The sequence below is a fragment of the Oryctolagus cuniculus genome, chromosome 6, assembly GCF_964237555.1.
Source record: "Oryctolagus cuniculus chromosome 6, mOryCun1.1, whole genome shotgun sequence".
NCBI classification, from domain to species: domain Eukaryota; kingdom Metazoa; phylum Chordata; class Mammalia; order Lagomorpha; family Leporidae; genus Oryctolagus; species Oryctolagus cuniculus.
The window spans coordinates 16,611,089-16,623,130 of record NC_091437.1 but is presented as its reverse complement, the minus strand read 5'-3'; positions in this window follow the sequence as shown (position 1 = coordinate 16,623,130).

The window sequence follows — 12,042 nt, the reverse complement described above, 5'->3', positions numbered from 1 at the left end:
TTGCTCTCGCTCAAATAAATTCAGACCTCAATAAACATGCCAGTTGTATATGAACATAATTGAATTTTCAAAGAAGAATTTCTAGCTAAAAGGACAATTATTTTTAAGTTTTAGATGATAAAATTTTTAAAGATTTATTTATTTGAAAGGCAGAGTTATAGATAGGCAGAGGCAAAGAGAGAGAGAGGTCTTCCACCCGCTGGATCACTCCCCAGATGGCCGCAACAACCGGAGCTGCACCAATTCAAAGCCAGGACCCAGGAGCTTCTTGTGGGTCTCCCATGTGGGTGCAGGGACCCAAGGAGTTGGGCCATCTTCCACCACCTTCCCAGGCCATAGCAGAGAGCTGGATCAGAAGTGGAGCAGCTGGGACTTGAACTGGTGCCCATATGGGATGTCGGCACTGCAGGCAGCTGCTTTACCTACTACGGCATAGTGCCGGCCCCTGGATGGTATTTCTGAGCCATGTCTTTTCCACTCTAACAAATGACACATGGCATCTTCTCTAAGTGTGTGTGCTTTAAAAAAATGAATGATTTGGGGCATTTAAAAACATATAAATGGTCAAATGCCACTTGTAGTTTTTCAGGTATGTTATAGAATAACTGTGGTTTTATAGCAGATCACAGGTACAGAACACAAGGTGTATTCCTTGCTGTCAGAGACTCATCCATTTGACCCATTGTGTCAAAGCCTCCTGCCATCACTGTGTCTCCTCCCTTTGCTTCTTACACGTCTCAGCATTTTGATTTGTGAATTCTGATGGTGTGTGTTAATAGTTTATTGAAACACTCATTGACGGAAGTTGTTGTTCTTCTTTTAGTACTATCTACCTGAATTTATAATTGTTTGATATTAATGTCAAAATTGCTGATTTCTATATATCCTTGCCCTTATATTATTATGCTTTCCCATTACTTCTAACATTTTAGAGTTACTTTATTATTGGTGTTCATTTCGTAAATCATAGTTTATTTTATTTTTAACTATATGATACTTATGTAATCAGAATACCATTTACATATTTATCTTTATACTGTTTATATTTGTATGTGACATATATGCTCGACTGTTCTGTGCCATTGTCTTACACCTTCTATTTTCATACTTTAGATTTTGTTTGCTGTTTAGAATGTTTTATTTGCTTCTGTGTCCATGTTTTTCTTCATTCTACCCTTTATAACATGATGTGATTTACTTAAATTCGGGTTTTTTTAAAGGTTTGTTTGTGGGGCTGGCAATGTGGTATAGTGGGTTAGGCAGCCATCTGCGGTGCCAGCATCCTGTATGGGCGCTGGCTTACATCCTGGCTGCTGCACTTCTGATCCAGCTCCCAGCTTCCACTGGGAAAGCAGTAGAAGATAGCCCAAGTGCTTGGATCCCTACACGCATGTGGGAGACCCGGAAGAAGATTCTGGCTCCTGGCTTCAGTCTGGCCCAGCCTTGGTCATTGCAGCCATCTGGGGAGTGAACCAGTGAATGAATGGAACACTTCTCCCTCTCTGTCTCTGCCTCTTCCTCTCTGTAACTCCACCTTTCAAAAAGTAAAATTTTTTTTTGAGATTTATTTGTGTATTTGAAAGACAGAGTGTCAAAAACAGAGAAAGAGAGACAGAGAGAGATCTTCCACCCACTTGTTCACTCCCCAAATGACCCCAATGGCTGGGGCTGGACTTGGCCGAAGCCAAGAGCCTGGAACTCCATCTGGGTCTCCCATGTGGGTGACAGGGACTCAGGTTGTCGGGACATCATCTACTCCCTTCTCAGCACATTAGCAGGGAGCTGAATCAGAAGCAGAACAGCTGGAACTGGAACCAGTGCTCCGAAGTGAGATAAGTGAGATGCTGACGTCACAGGCAGCAGCTTAACCTACTGTGCCACAATGCTGGCCCCTACTTAAATTCTTCTTTCTTGACTGATGAACTTTATGCAGTATCTGTTGAAATACAGATTTCCAACATAAAAGTGAAAAATTAATTACTATCTCATCCCCCAAGGAGGTAGGGCTATCTCTCATAATTACTGGTTATATTAATATTTTTAGTTATTCTCATTAGGGAAAAATGTATCTCTCCACTGTAACCCAAAATAAAATGTACAGCTAGCTAAGATTGCTCTTCCTTGGAGACATCTTTTATAGGAGCTCCTTATACTGGATCTTTTCCAAACATGGCATCCTGCTTCACCCACTGCAAGATGCCACTGTAGCTTGCCCAGCTCACGGAGCTGTAAGCCCAGAATACTTTCCCCAAGTTCCCTAGTGCTACCACTTCCTGAGACACAGCCTTCCCCTGTGCAGTACAGCTTTATACCTCCTCCCTTCCCTTCTCCTCAGCTTCTCTGGGGCTGTTGTCTCTTAAACAACAGCCCTTTCTTTGTAAATTAAAACTCGGCCACTGAGTTACTGCTGAACCAATCATGGTTGCTCCACGTACCTTGACCTGCTAGATACCTGTCCATTCTCAGTTATATCTCTAACAAACACTTCATAGCACCTTCCTTGAGCTATCACCTTGAGACCATCTTTTTACTATCCTTCAATTGTAAGAATTGTGTTAGTTTTTGTTAGTTGTACTGCTACTTCTATGTTGAGTAGTTTATAATATTTATAATCTATTAAATTTTTATCACAATGTTCATTTAGGCTTTGTTTTATCCTAAAGTGAATAATACACAATTTTTTTCTCCATTCATATTGAGTAGTTACATTTTATTAAATGCCCTTTTCTCAAACAGTTTAAGGTATCAGCGAGTATCTCCTTAGTATCTTTCTGAATCGCTGCGTATTCGAGCATGCCATGGGTTTTCATTGACCAGGTGACCTAGGTCATTATCTCCATACTTAGATGCCCACCCGCTTCTTCCCAACACAGCCTATATGAACGGAGCCACTCCACCTGCCCTTCAATTCTGTCGACAGCAAGCTCATCCAGCTCCCACAAACACTCACATTAGTTGTACTCTTCCAAACAAGAGGTTTCTAGTGGACTTCTTAGGAAGTTCGACCCATTTTTGGAGAATCCTGAGTCTTGAATTCATTGCCTGGGATGATCAGAAAAGTCTATCCGCTCTTAGCTTCCTGCCTGGACTGTGGTCAATGTTCGTTGCTCTTAGAGACTCTCCTCTGTCGACAGAGGAGGTTGGCATGGCTGTTGTCCAAGCTCACCAAAAGTAAGAGCACAAGGGAGCAGATACAGTTCACCATCCCATATTTAAATCCATCTATTACTTTATCTACTCTTGGTACCTAGCAGGATGCCTGGCAGAGAGGTCATTTTCCATCAGCATTTGTTAAAAGGACAAAAGAACTATCTGTTGAGATTCCGGGGGCATATCCATCCTCTAATATGTACTCAGCAAACAGAAATCCCACACTTGCTGTAATTACTGTAAATGTCAGTTACTTTGCACTCAGGTCTCAATGTTTCTAAAATTACGCATCTTTCTCCCAGGTTCAACATCAGAGACTCAAAACTTATGACAAATGAATTAACATGGATTTGATAAGGGAGAGAGAATTCCCCTGGTTAAAGAAGGAATAAATTTAAGACAATTTTTTGAGCACATCACCTTTTACATGTGACTCAACATAATGATATATTGGTAACAGCTGAAAAGATTCACATAGAAAATTACAACATAGGAAAGGAGGCAGTTAAATTGTGACGCAAAAAACTTTTTTTTTTTTTTTTGACAGGCAGAGTGGACAGTGAGAGAGAGAGACAGAGAGAAAGGTCTTCCTTTTGCTGTTGGTTCACCCTCCAATGGACGCCGCGGCAGGCGCACTGCGGCCGGTGCACCGCGCTGATCTGATGGCAGGAGCCAGGTGCTTTTCCTGGTCTCCCATGGGGTGCAGGACCCAAGCACTTGGGCCATCCTCCACTGCACTCCCGGGCCACAGCAGAGAGCTGGCCTGGAAGAGGGGCAACCGGGACAGAATCTGGCGCCCCGACCGGGACTAGAACCTGGTGTGCCGGCGCCGCAAGGTGGAGGATTAGCCTAGTGAGCCGTGGCGTCGGCTACAAAAAACATTTTAACAACAAAATGTTCCCGATTCACACATCTTCCACCTCTACACCTCCCACACACTTATTTCCCACTAACTGTTCCTTTCTTTACAACAGCCGGGCCTTTAACCACAGGCGTTCTGGACAAAAGGGTCATGAGTCTGAAGAGCACCTTAGCCTTATTGGCCTTTACCCAGTATTCTCCCCCACACTTGAGTGAAGGAAAGCAGTCCTCCAAGTCCCTTCCCAAGCATCCGTCCTTCTGCCTGGTCCAAGAGCCTGCACCTCCATCCTCACTGCAAGCAGCTACCCCATCGCTCTCAATTTGCTGCCGCAGACCAACTACTATACGCTTTTTAAAATTATTATTCTGCTCATTAACGCCCAGCCCCATTCATTTCTCACACTCCAGGGCACTGGCAAGAGGCTCTGTTGGAGATTTTGCAGCCGGGATCTGTGTCTCCACTGAGGGCAGCTCTCCTGGTTCTGACAAGGGGGTGGGGGGTGGGTTTCCACGGACTGCATTGCCTGCATGTTAGCATCTGTTAACAGATATTAAATCTGCCTTCCTCAATCCCTCTCAAGCTCTCAAACTTTAAATGAGAAAACCAGGTATTTGCTCACTGTATGGAAAGAAAACCTACAAACTTTGTCTTTTCAGTGTTAAAGCACACGTCAGTACACTGCTACTAAACATTCCGGGGAGTAGCCCGCCAACACGCCTCCAGTGATTTTGCTGTTTATAACTTCCTTCACTTAGACACTTCACTTTTCTGGTTTTTAAAGATTTTATTTATTTATCTGAGAGGAAGAGCCATGGACAGACAGAGGGAGAGACACAGAGAGAGGTCTTCCGCCTGCTGGTTCACTGCCCAGATGGCCGCAATAGCTGGAGCTGGGCTGGTCTGAGGCCAGGAGCCAGGAGCCTCTCCCAGGTCTCCCAAGCAGGTTTACGGGCCCAAGCACTTGGGCCATTTTCAGCTGCTTTCCCAGGTCATAAGCAGGGAGCTGGCTTGGAAGAGGAGCAGCTGGGACATGAACTGGTGCCCGTGCCCACTCCGCCACAGCGCTGGCCCGGTATTTCACTTTTAAACATTTCTCTGCAGCAGATAATTAAGTCTAAACAGATGCATGTTACAGTACTTTCTCAGCACTTCTGAAAAACCAGAAACAGCATAAACATCCAAAATAGTTAAATTTTCATAGTGAACAAATAGAACAGATTAGATACTCCATAGAAGAACCCTTAATAATATTTAATGAAAAGTAAGATGTTCAATGAAAAAAGATTTCAAAACACTATACACAGTATGACCCTCTCGGCAGCATGTTTAGGGGTAACAAAATGATGTTAATGGCCATCTCTGAAATGTGATTTTCTTTTCTTTTTTCTGGATTAGAACATGTACTGAATTGGTAAATAAAACTGAGTCATTAAAACAATAAATGAGATGAATGAGTGAGTTTATAAAAATGTCATAAGCGCAGATAAATTATTTTTGCTGAGATATTAATATACTAGTATATTGATAATATTAAATATATTAATAATTCATATTACATATATAAAAAAACCAAGTTATTGCCCCTGGGAAATGCTTACCAGGCTTGTCGCCACTGATTTGAGCAGACGCACTCTGGCCTCTGACTCCCGTCAAGCGTGCCCATTCATTCTGTCACAGGAATACACAATCGGTTTCACATAAGCTCTTGGGAGCTGTTGCCTCTCTCTCAGTTGCCTAGGGTTCCATTTTCACTTGACCTTGTAATTGCCTTTTTGAAAGCAGAATTAAATTCTTTGTTGAGACCCTCCATTCAGGACTATTGGGCTATTTCCCTGACAATGAGAAGCACTTAGTAGGTTTAGAAATGAATGTTAACTTTTATATTCCCAGGGGCCTACAATAAGATGGCTACTGCACATCTAAATGCCAACCGTTGCTTCTAAAACCTAAACGTTTACAAACTTTTTACCAGATTTCATTCTTTTAGAACACTGCAAATAATCACAAGGCCTGGCATCCTGGAACCTCTTCAGATTCAAGCATTTCTGGGTGACACATTCCAGCTCAGACCTACACACCTGTAGCTAAGCCCCAATTAAACCGGGCTCCTGGTGGGAGGGGCTAAGGCTCCACCCAGTGTTCTTGACCTCTCCTGGGTCCACACAGCTGGATCTGTGTGGGTGGGAGACACTCGGCAGAGGTGCCCAGGATAGCCCTGGAAACTGGGTTGTCAATCTGTGCGGAGTTTATCCTCTGATTAGATCTAAACCTGCAAAGGGGGCTCAGGTTTTTCATTCCATCCTTGGGGGCCAAGCTACTTCTCCCCAGGTCAGTCCTCAGGTGAAGTTCCACTTTTTCATACCTCTTGATTTCACAGTGAAGCTGTGATTAGGGAGCGTTCAAAGCCCAGCTACTGTGATAAGGGAGCGTTCAAAGCCCAGCTATGGAAACTGCCAAGTTTGGACTTTGTGCATTTACACCTGCTACTCCACAAAAACTCTGTAACACTAAAAACAAAATAGCAGAGCCAGGGGCATTCTATCTGCGTGGGCATGAGAATGCATTATTGCAATGTATGCTTGCAGCTACGGACTGGCCGCAGAAAAGCTTAGCCCCATCTTTCGGTGTGCTGGAAGACTGTAAAAAAATCTTTAGCTTTCAAAAGTGATAAATGACCAATCTCCATTTTAATTTAAACCATGGAAGTAGATTTTTAAAACTCAGGACGGATCAGATATGATGCTGAATCAGGGCAAAACATCCTTTGATAGCAGAAGCCAAGATGATAGCAAGTATTGAAAAGTAATGAGACCATTAGACAGGATATCTAAAAATAATTGCAAAGAAAGAAAAGGTTAACACAGGTAGCCAATCCCTGTTTCTCTTAGGTTAATCGTCCCAGTTTAACCAAGTATTTGGATGTCTGGATCAGAGACAAATGAAATCACTTACTGCTTAAAATAGAAAGTGATTTATTGCCTGGTAATGTCGTGACCTGAAAGGATTCAGCCATTTTTCCATACATGTTTAGATGAGAAAAACAAAGAGAAAACACAGGGAACCGGGTAGTTGGCTGCGTTTTAGACTCTTTCAAGCAAACATGCCACAGTCTAACTTAGACGGGGAACACATGCCTCCTTTCATTTAATTTCATACATATTTCCATAAATACTGTGCACCTTCTTGGACGGAATAGGTTGCATGTTAATATTACAGAGCTCTTAATGAATTCTGAGCTTGGCATAAGCGGAGGGAAGATGGGGAGCACTAACATTTTTCTCTCCTGGCTTTACCACGGTATCCAGGAAGAGTCATTGCTGCATAAAAGGTAGAGAAGTGAATTTAGAGTAGAAGCTCCCCCAAGACAGGCGTGACACTCTACAATCATCATAGAGATGACAACCATTATATGAAGTGATACAATGACATTTTTCAAAACGCCCATTTCTGCTAGTAAGAAAAAACCACCCAGGTGTTAACCATTAGAAATGTGTTGTAACACAAAGAGGGTTCTTTTAACTCTGGTATTGAAGTAAGGACCAAGGGTCTTTTATGTATTTAAGAAAGAAGAACGAACCTAGCATTTATCCCGCACCGCAGTTTCACGTCCATTAATGTTAGCAAGTCATCACTAATTTGACATAAAATTGGCATTTCAGAGTTCCAGTTTACGGCCTGCCACTCCATCTTAACATCAAGTAGAATCAGAGGAGGACTGAAAATTAACAACTCTCCTTAGCTGCTTCAGAGAACCAAGGATGTAAGGCACATTCTTGCCCCCCACAAAAGCCAGAGGGGGCAGCGAAAGCCAAAAACCACAAATCACTGGAGCCAAAGCCTGCACAGGGAGCAGGAAGGAGGTAGGAAAACCGGACCTGTAAGTGACAAACTGCTGAAAAAGGATGTGGACAAGCCTGAGGGTCTGAAGCCACTCCAGGAGGACCAGTCACACGGGGGTCCCAAGAGTTGTGAGAATTTCACCCCCTGGACACTAACCTGGTCCTAACGGTCTGTGTTTACTAGAGGACAATAATAACACCCTCGTGCTTCCAGCAGGGGCTGAAGCGAAGTAATGGCTTCCACAGTGCCACAACCGTTTGCTCTTCCAAACAAGATCTGCCTCTCTCAGACGCAACCAGAGCCCACCTGCAGAGATTTAACCAGAGCCTAACTTACCTGGGTGAGGGGAATACCCAAGTCCACTTCTTCTCTCTCCTATCTCATCGCAGAATGCACGGAGAAAGCAGTACCACTTGTGAAGTTCAAGTCCAGAGACAGAGGATCCCCCAAAGAAGGAGACTAATCATAGGACGTCAGAGCTTTTTCCTGCAGCCATTTTACCTGAAGGCCTGTCTACTGCAACTCTGTTTACCCAGTCCATCACGCCCACCTCGCAACAAAAACTTAGTGGGCATCTTGGAGGCAAGCTTGCGGTTTGAACAGACTGAGCAAGCATCGGATCCAGAGTCAGATAGGGCAGGAACTTAAAAAAAAAAAAAAAAAAAAAAAAAAACGAAAACTTTAAGATCCTGTGGACTTCAGTGGAGTAAGAAGACAACGTGCAAAACAGATGGACGATGAAAACAGAGAGAGAAGTACAAAGAAACGGGAAAGAAATGCTGGAGACATTTCTACTGTAGCCGACATGAAAGCTGGTTTTCTGGGCTCTCTAATACACCACACATGCTGGAGGAAGACTCTCGAAGCTGCAGTGTTATTAGTCAGCTTTGATTACGCTAACAAAGCACCTGAGACAGGCTACGTACAAAGAAAAAGGAGACTTATCTAACTCACAGTTTTGAGGCTTCAAAGTGGTGGCACTGACGCTGGCTCAGCTTGGGTGGGGCCTTATCAATGCATCACTTCATGGCCCGTGACAAAGGCAGCTGCAGGTGTGGGAGTGAGTGACCACATCTCAAATAGGAAGCCGGCCCAGGTTGGAACGAACGAGGTTCCCACAAGAGGGGCGTTAAATCCTTTCAGGGGCACGCCCCCAGCTGCTCTCCACTAAGCCCCGCCTCTTAAAGGTTATCATCATCTCCACGTTGCCCCCCAGGGACCCTCAGGGAATCAACCACACACAAGCCGCAGTGTTGAGGATGTGCAGAGAGAAACCCCCACTCTGGTGGAGGAGGTGGACAGGTGGACGATGAGCACAAACAGGAACAGGGTGGAAGGGACCAATCCGTATGTTCCTTTTGAATTTTGCTGTGAAACTAAAACCTTAAAAATTTAAACATAGACTATTTCTATGTTAAATGCAATATTGGCTTCTTTCACAGCAGTGTGATTCCAGAAAGATAGGAAGCTTTCCAGAAATCATTTCATGGATGGTCAGCTTTTCCATTCTTACTTCTCTGGGGTGGTCAGCTGCTGGAAATACCAGAGGTCACCTGCAGGGTGCAAGGCAGTGAATTAAACAGAACAATCTAGAAAGTTCATTTTAAGGTGGAACAAGTGAAATCAGCACTGGGGACTACAGGTCTTACCCTTTCCATGCTTGTACCTGTAACTCCATCCTGTGGGACTCTATTGAGTGACAAAGCACAGCAACGTATTTTCTGCCATTCTGTGAATTCTAGAAAGTCAACATTTGTATCTCTTCTTTCTTGACCCTTCATAATGATCATTTTGATAAATTTAGCTTTAATACAAAGCTATTTTGTGAAGAGTGGGTGTTGTGGTACAGCAGGGTAAGCCATGGCTTGACACACCTGCCTACCTAATTCTAGCCTTGGCTCTTCAGCTTCGTCTTACTAGTGCATCCTGGGAAGGCAGTGGGTGTGGCTCCAGTGCTTGTGCCCAGCCACCCTGTGGGAGACCTGGATGGAGGTCCTGGCTCCTGGCTTCAGTCTGGTTATTTGGGCATTTGGGGAGTGAACCAGGGATGAAAGATCTCTCTGTGTCTCTGTCTCTCTCTGTATCTCGACTCTGTCACTCTGCTTCTCAAGTAGATGAGAAATAAATCAGCAAACATTTAAAAGGTATTTTATGTTATTTCTCAGTAGATAACACATTTATTTGGAGTTTTAAAATATTACTTTACACGTGGTTTGAATTCAGGGGGAAGAACAGTTGTCGAAAGCTGTTTTTTTTTTTAATCAGGTGAAGAAAGACAGTTAAATGAGAATTACCTTGATCCAGATCACAGAAACTGTCAAAACTGGAAGTCTGTTAACAATCTTGCCAATTCCACACTGCCCTTTGTTTCAACCATTCTCAAAAAGACTTGTCAATGTAGAGTTTATTCCTCTCACTGCTCAACAGAAGTTGAAGTAGTCACAATAAAATCCAAACCCACAGATGTAAAAACAGGTGATGCAGATCGGGAGGTGTGGAGAGAGAAGGCAGAATAAGCCAGCGTGGAGACTTCAAAAAAGGCAAGGACTAACCATTAAACTGAGATGAGATGACCTTAGACACATGATGGAATCTTAACTGTGTTATTTGGTCTGCACTGGGTGCGATGAGGGGAAAGAGAGGGAGAAGCTTAAGGAAGGGGGAATGGCCCTTTATAGACTAGCAGAGAGAAGTCAGGTCAAGGGCTTTACTTTCCACGTAGGAAGCTACAAACCACCGATTCCAACCAACAAGTCATGGCTACATGCAGGCATCGTTTTCTCTCTCTCTCTTTTTAAAGATTTATTTATTTATTTGAAAGGCAGAGTTACAGAGAGACAGAGGCAGAGGCAGAGACAGAGAGAGAGGTCTTCCATCCGATGGTTCACTCCCCAGATGGCTGCAACGGCCAGAGCTGTGTTAATCCATAGCCAGGAGCCAGGGGCCTCCTCTGGGTTTCCCACATGGGTGCAGGGGCCCAAGGACATGGGCCATCTTCTAACTGCCTTCCCAGGCCATAGCAGAGAGCTGGATTGGAAGTGGAGCAGCTGAGACTCGAACTGGCGCCCATATGTGATGCTGGCACTGCAGACGGCGGCTTTATCCGCTATGCCACAGCACCAGCCCCTCAGGTCCCATCTCTACCTTGGCCAGCTTTTAGTGACAAATTCCGCTCTGACTGACCACACCCACAGAGGCTGGAGAGGGCCTGTGCACTCGCCGCCTGAGTCGGTGCTGGTTCCCTCACGTTCCTCTGGGGTTTCCCTTGGAGAACTTGCTTTGTCTCAGCCTCTGCACAGATTTCTAACAATGCGAGAGCTCTGACTATAAAAATGCTGAGTCTGGTATTAAAAAAATGAATAATTCAGAATGTAAACACCCCAGCAAATGTTTTCCTTGAAACTGTCACCTTGAGTACTGACACTGTTATTCTGAGAAATACTGTCTTTAACTTAAATAAGTCTGCCTTTAGAACCAGTGACAGGCACTGGGGAAATGTGTCTCGATTATGGAACCCGTAGAGTTCCATGGCAATGTTTTAATTGACTGTGCTTAGTCTTTATGCTTTTGCTGAATGGCATGGTGGCTTTTTAATATTCATGATATTTAATACTTTTTCCTTAAAAGTGTCTAAAACAGTTAATGAAGTGCATAAGTTCTTATATTTGTTCATTCAACCAAAAGCATTTAATGGGAGCCTGTTTTAATACCAAAAGGCATTTTATAGTAAAGAATACAGCCACACGGCTCCTCATCCCAGGTTTACAAGTACGTATTGGCATCCATCCGATGCTTTTCTCCAAGAGGGACAAGAGCGGTATTTTGAGGTTCTTCTTTTTCCTCCTGCCTCTCCTCCTTTTCTCCACTTTTTAGATAATGCATTGTTTTTGAAAATCAGCACTCACGTTGAGTCGGTCAAGATTCTTTTTTGACATCCCTGCTAAGTTGGAGAAATCCTGCCTTTCATTCTGCTGTTTGAAAATGATGTTTATCAAGTGACTTGACTGGAGTTTGTTTCCTGCCAGAAATGCAAGCCACCTGTAATGCAAATAAAACATTCAGGCCTATGTGTGTATGTACGCACAATAAATTCAGCTACAATCATGCATAAAGGGCACTTATTACCAGTATCAATGCCCATCTAATTAGTGATCTTTTGAAAAGTAGTATCATGTGAAGAAAAAAGCAGT